At 42.2% G+C, this 6,810-nt stretch overlaps 1 non-coding gene across 1 annotated transcript; it reads left to right on the forward strand.

Moving 5' to 3' along the window:
* Positions 1-2,948: 2,948 nt before the first annotated feature.
* Positions 2,949-3,021, forward strand: Trnaa-agc (transfer RNA alanine (anticodon AGC)). Its single transcript has one exon. It is a non-coding gene; the product is annotated as a tRNA-Ala (tRNA).
* The last annotated feature ends 3,789 nt before the right edge of the window (positions 3,022-6,810 follow it).

Below are 6,810 nucleotides of genomic sequence, written 5' to 3' on the forward strand. Positions count from 1 at the left end.
TTGCATTCTCAAATTTCACCCTCAATCCTGGCCTGGGGCTTGAAGGTAGGGGCCATTAGTTGTCACCATGAAAAACCAGTAGGAGCTGGGTGTGGTGGCATATACCTGGGATCGATCCTACAATCCCAGGAACTCAGGAAGCTGAGGCAGAAGGATGGCACAAAGTCCAGCCTCAGCAATTTAGGGAGACCCTCAACAACTTAGTGAGGCCTTGTGTCAAAATAAATAAAAAAGGCTGAGGATGTAGTTCAGTGGTCAATCACCCCTGGGCTCAATCCCCAGTACCACAAAAAAAAAAAAAAAAAAAAAAAAGTGGAAGACGCTGCTGTTACATGCCTTCATTTCTAGCATTGCTTTCTGATGATTATCTCTTTCTGCTTCTTGAAAGCATTTGACTTATTTTTTTCAGAGTACGGTGACACAAATTATAGCAGACTCTTTTTCATCCTCATCTCAAGGCAGAAATCCATGGAATTTTATAGTTACTATGTAGGAAAACTGACTCAAGCATTTCAAATAATTCTCTGAGAAAGTGAAACAGCTTTGTTTTGCATATTCAATTTTTTTTTTTGTGTGTGTGTGTGTGTGTGTGTGTGTGTGTGTGTGTGTGTGCTGGGCATTGAATCTAGGGGCTCTTGACCACTGAGCCACATCCCAGCTGCATATTTAATTTTAGTGTTAAACTCTTTATTGACCAGGATAGGTTAGCCCTGGCACACACTGGGAAGTAAAAGCAGTACTTTTGTTTACTGTCTGGGTCATCTCTGAGCCCTTAGAGCGCTGGGCACCTCCACTGAGCATTGCAGATAACTTTGTTCTCTTTTTATATGAGAAAGCTTAGCTTTTTCTGACCTAGATTCCTGACCTCTTTCACACCTTTTGATTCTCTGCTTTTGAAATGGCTTTGTTTTTGAGGTGAAGCAACGGGTCATGGGGATTTGGAAAATGGGTAGAACTCATGCGGGAGATCTGTCAACAAAGCCCCTCTTTGTCAGTTCCCATTCATCCAGTATAAAAATGACTTTTTTCTTTTCTTTAGAGGAAGTCTTTTTTATGTTGTCAAGGCTGGTTTTGAACTTTTAGCTCAAATGATTCTCCTACCTTAGCCTCCCGAGTAACTGGGACTCAGGTATGCACCATGTACCCAAGTAAAAGGACTTTTTTTTTTTTCCTTGTGGTATTTGGATTGAACCCAGAAGCACTCTACTACTGAGCTACATCCTGGCATGGTGCACTCCACCATCACTCTTTTTGAGATAGGGTCTTACTAAATTGCCATAGCTGGCCTCAAACTTGTGGTCCTCTTGCCTCAGCCTCCCAAATCACTGGGATTATAGGAATGCACTAAGGTTGCCCAGGCTGGCCTAGATATGTGATTCTCCTGCCTCAACCTCTGGAAGGGCTGGGATTACAGGCATGTGCCACTGAAACCTGCTGAGAAATGACAGGTATAAGTAGGCTCAAGGCTGTTTCAAGAAAGCTATGTCACATGGAACAGTGTCCAAAGTCGATGTTCCTGGATTGTGGTTTGAAGGGGCAATTTCTGCTGGATCTTCTTGTGTGAACCAATTGTCCCCAAAAGTTTATAGATGACCTGGGTTCAATCCCATCCTGCTCAAGTCTGAAAACACAGATCATGCTTGATACTCTCCTTTTCTTATGCCCCGACTGCATCAAAGAACTGTCAGCTCTCCCTTCAAAATGTATCCAAAATCAGATCGTCCTTCCCCAATGCCACAATTTGACCCAAGCCCAAATCCTCTCCCTCCTAGATCACTGCAAAATTTCTCCCAGCTTCTTCCCTTCTTTAGTCTGTTCTCAATGAAACAGCCCAAAGGGTCCAGTTAGAAACCCAAGCCCTCTCCTCTATAGAAAGGTCTTTAGTGATTTCCTCTTCTTCCACTTAAAAGCCAAGGGTCTGGGCTGGGGATGTGGCTCAAGAGGTAGCGCACTCGCCTGGCATGCGTGCAGCCCGGGTTCGATCCTCAGCACCACATACAAACAAAGATGTTGTGTCCGCCGAAAACTAAAAAATAAATATTAAAAATTCTCTCTCTCTCCTCTCTCACTCTCTCTTAAAAAAAAAAAAAAAAAGCCAAGAGCCTGGTGATGGCTGATCTCACCCTTTGTGCCATTCCCCACTTCTCTCATTTCTTTTGTCATTCTTCCTGTTGTTTACTCAGTTCCAGCCACTTGGGGCCTTTGTCCCTCTCTTCCTCAAGCAAAGTGTCTCAAGTAAGATACATTCCTTCAGTTCTTTGTCACTTAATTTTATTTATTAGTTTTTTTTTTTCACTAGAGATTGAACCCAGGAGCACTTTACCACTGAGCTACATCCCCAGTCCTTTTTATTTTTTATTTTGAGACAGGTTTCTTGCTAAGTGATTAAGGCTGGGTCAGACTTGCCATCATTCTGTCTCAGCCTCCGGAATTGCTAGGATCATAGGTCACACCACTGGGCCCAGCAAAAGTTGCTTTAAATGGCTAAAATGAAAAAGACTTGTAATGGGGGTCCCTTTCATGAATTGGGGGTCTGTGCTTTAAATGTAAACCTTAGCCAGCATGGTGCTGCACTCCTGTGATCCCAGAGACTCAGGAGGCTGAGGTGGGAGGATTGCAAGTTCAGGGCCAGCTTTGGCAATTTAGTGAGACCCTGTCTCAAAATAAAAAATAAAAAGGGCTGATGATGTAGGGATGTAACTTAGTGGTAGAAAGCCCCTGGGCTTAATCCTCAGTACCTAAATAAATAAACACCTTGCTGCTCCACCTCGGGTGGCTTATTTTAAAACTGACGTGTTTCTCCAGGCCTGGTGGCACAGGCCTGTAATCCCAGCAGCTCAGGAGACTGAGGTAGGAAGATCACAAGTTTGAGTCCAGCCTTCGCCATTTAGGGAGGTCTTAAGTAACTCAGTGAGACCCTGTCTCAAAATAAAAAATAAAAAGGGGGCTGGAGTTGTGGCTCAGTGGTAGAGTGCTCGCCTAGCATGCGTGAGGCCCTGAGTTCGATCCTCAGCACCACATAAATGTAAAATAAAGATATTGTGTCCACTTAAAACTAAAAAATAAATATTTAAAAAATACAGATATTTTAAAAAAATTCCACAGCACCACATAAAAATATTGTGTCCACCTATAACTAAAAAATATGAAAAAAATAAAAAGGGCCGGGGATGTGACTCAGTGTTTAAACGTCCCTTGGTTCAGTCCCTGATACCAAAAAAAACCCAAAAAACAAAAAACACCCAAAACATGACAAGCTTCTATCTCTTTTCTTTTTTCCTTCCCCCTCCCTCTTCCCCTCCCTAACCACAGGAAAAACAAGATTAACATTCTTCCTGTCCTAGGCTGGGTTTATTGGGTGTCCTTTGGTTCATTGACCAGAGGAATGAAGAAATCTTGATTTGGGAGCGCTTACCAGCAGATCTAAGAAGTGACTGTAGAAGCGACCATCTGTATATAAATCATGTCTCAAGAGCCTAGACCTTTTATTTTCCACGTTAAAAGCTTTCTGTTTTCCTCTGGCATTTAGAATTGCTGCCTCTGAGACTTGAGTGTGCTGTTTTTCCCATTTGCTATCAAATCAATGAAACTTCTTTTTCCTTTTTCTGAAAACCTTGTCGTTATTGGATCAGCCATGGGGACAAAGGACTGAGCTTTCAGTATCATCGCAAGCTGCAGTGTTGGCAAGGATGGGGCGGAACTTGAACTCTCACACCCTGCTGGTGAGGGTGTTTAATCGGTTTAGTCATTGTTCATACTTTAGTTACTAAAGCGAAACATAAAGCGTGTGTATACTGCCTGACTCCGTAACTCTACCCCTAAGCCATACCCAAAAGAAATAAGTGCATATGCCCACCAGGAGATATGGACAAGAACATTCATAGAAGCTTTGCTCATAATAGACTGGAAATCATTCAAATGTCATCAATAGTAGAATGGAAAAATGGTGACATAAGTATGCAATAGAATTCTACATAGAGACAAAGAGGACAACTACCTTTTTTATTTACTTTTTTAGTTGCTGATGGACCTTTATTTTATTCATTTATTTATATGCAGTGCTGAGATTCAAACTCAGTGCCTCACGCATGCTAGGCAGGTGCTCTACCACTGAGCCACGACCCCAGCTCCAAATTTACTCATCTTTAATAGACATTTCCACCTTCTCATCACCCTTTACCTTTACCCTGTTTTATTTTTATTCATAGCAGGTAGCACTAGGTGATGTATTTTATATGTACTGATATATTCGTTTATCTGTCTTGTACCACCAGGAGATACACCACATAAGAGCAATGACTTTGCTTTGTTTACTGCTGTCTCTCAGATCTTAGAAGAATTCTTGGCATAGAAAAGGTCTTAAAAATATATGTTAAACAGATGGATTTCTACATTGCAGCTTCAGCTCTCAATGTCCTTACAAATCAATTTTTCTCTAGAACATGAACTACTCCTCTTTCCTGATAATAAGCACTATGACTAATTTAAAAGCTGATTACAGATTGCAAAATGGGTTGGAGGCAATGATGTCAAGCTTCGGGTTGAATTACAGGCACTGAGATTTTATCAAGATGCACTGTTGGTTGACTTCTGAGGCTAAAGTTAAGAAAGCTATAGAGCAAGGAGCATTGGTTCAGGTTTCTCATTGTCCCAAGATTGTGTTCAGTATTATTTTCTCAGAAGCCAGAATCTGAAGATGAATAAGCCTCTGTCTTCCTAAGATAAATGATGTGTGCTGGGGTCAAGAACTTTGACCCTGCAATGAAGCCGAAATAGCAAAGCAAATATTAAGAAATGCGATATGGACCGGGTGGAGGGAGTGATCCCTCCAGATCTAAAAGGATCTTATTGATTTGAAGAGTGAAACACAAGGAGAGGATAATAGACAACAAAAATAAATTTGTTGTAAGGTAGAATTTGACTTTAAGAATGTAGATATGAAAAATGAAGTGGATAGGTACAGCCAGCAGTAAGAAAATAGTATGGAAGTTCCTCAAAAGAATATTAAAAATAAGCCAAGCTTGGTGGTACAGATCTGTAATCCTAGCAACTCAGGAGACTGAAGCAGGAGGATCACAGGGCTAGGCCAGCCTGGGCAACTTTAATGAGACCCTGTCTTAAAATAAAAAATAAGCCAGGCATGACTGTGCATGCCTATAGTCCCAGTGGCTCCAGAGGCTGAGGTGGGAGGATGGAGAGTTCAAAGGCAGCCTTAGCAACCTTTCTAGACCCTCAGCAATTCAGGGAGAACCAGTCTTACAAATAAAAGAACAGGCTGGGATTGTGGCTCATTGGCAGAGCGCTCACCCAGCACACATGTGAGGCCCTGTTCAATCCTTGGCATCACATAAAAAAGAATAAAATGAAGGTATTGTGTCCAACTACAACTAAAAATATTTAAAAGTAATACAAAAAGGACTAGGCCAGGCATAGTGTTCCATGTCTGTAATCCCAGAGGCAGGAGGATAGATGGTTCAAAGCCAGCCTCAGCAAAAGTGAGGTGCTAAGTAACTCAGTGAGACCCTGTCTCTAAATAAAATACAAAATAGGACTGGGGATGTGGCTCAGTGGTCGAGGGCCCCTAAGTGTAATCCCCAGTGCCAAAATAAATAAATAAATAGGAATGGGGATGTAGGCCTGAGGTAGAGTGTCCTTAGGTTCAATCCCTGTACTTCTACTGTCCCCCACTCCCAAAAATGATGGGGGAGGTGAAATGGGTAGAGGGTTCTTGAGATGTATGGGAAAAAGAAACAGTAATAAGTAAAAATGCAAATTTTTTCCAATTATAAATTTGATCAAGGTGAGAGTTGGCATGGTTAAAAATAGCCTTTATTGAATATCTCTTATGTGTTTGACATTTAATAGGTTTTTCTCATTTAATTCTCATAAGTATTTAGGTAGGTGCCAAAGTCAATGCTTGGCACCAGAATCACGAGGCACTCATAGCTTTGTAGGTTCAAACAGCAATTCTTTATTCCCGCTCTCACACCACCTCCACACAGGTCCAGGGGCAAACACTTTCTGCCGTCTCCCTGCACAATTCACCTACTCCACGAGGCTATCTCCAAATCCCATTTTAATCTCACGAGAACTCAACGGGAACAAGCAGCAGGAACACCCTAATCCCAGCAATAATCTTCAACTTCCAACTTCCCTAAAACCCATTATCTTAAACTGGCAACGCCTTAAACTCAAGGAGCCGGTTACTTCCTCAAACCTGATCAGCTCTAAACCCGGATCCGCCTTGGTCCTTGAGCAAGGTCACCTTATTAAAGCATGCATGCAATGTCCCATCGAATGTCCTCTAAGCAGCATGGGGTACGCTTGGCAAGGAAATTTCGATGCGTCATTCCTACTTGGTAATGGCCCTCAGCAGGTAGGTATTATTTACCTTGTTATTTTATTACAGGTCAGGAAAATTAGGTTGAAAGGGCTACCAAATAAATCTTTTTGGTGGGGGAAGATCCCAGGGATTGAACCCAGTGCCTTAAGCCTGCTGAACACATACTTTACCACTGAGCAACACCCTCAGTCAGCAACAAAATTTGTTCTGGGTGATGCATGGAAGAGCTGGGATTTCTACCAGGACCGACTAACCTGAAGGGCAAGATTGTCTTCGTAGGTGGTAATAATTCCTGAACAGCTGTGGTCATTACTGACTATGCCATTCATTGTCAAGGGTGCATTTTGCTACATTATTGCTTGTTTGATCCCATGACTACCACAGCCTTCAGATTAAGATCCAAATTTGCAGGCCTATAATACCAGCAGCTCAGGGGGCTGAGGTGGGAAGATCTCAAGTTCAAAGCC

This window comes from Ictidomys tridecemlineatus, chromosome 3 (genome assembly GCF_052094955.1).
Source record: "Ictidomys tridecemlineatus isolate mIctTri1 chromosome 3, mIctTri1.hap1, whole genome shotgun sequence".
NCBI lineage: Eukaryota > Metazoa > Chordata > Mammalia > Rodentia > Sciuridae > Ictidomys > Ictidomys tridecemlineatus.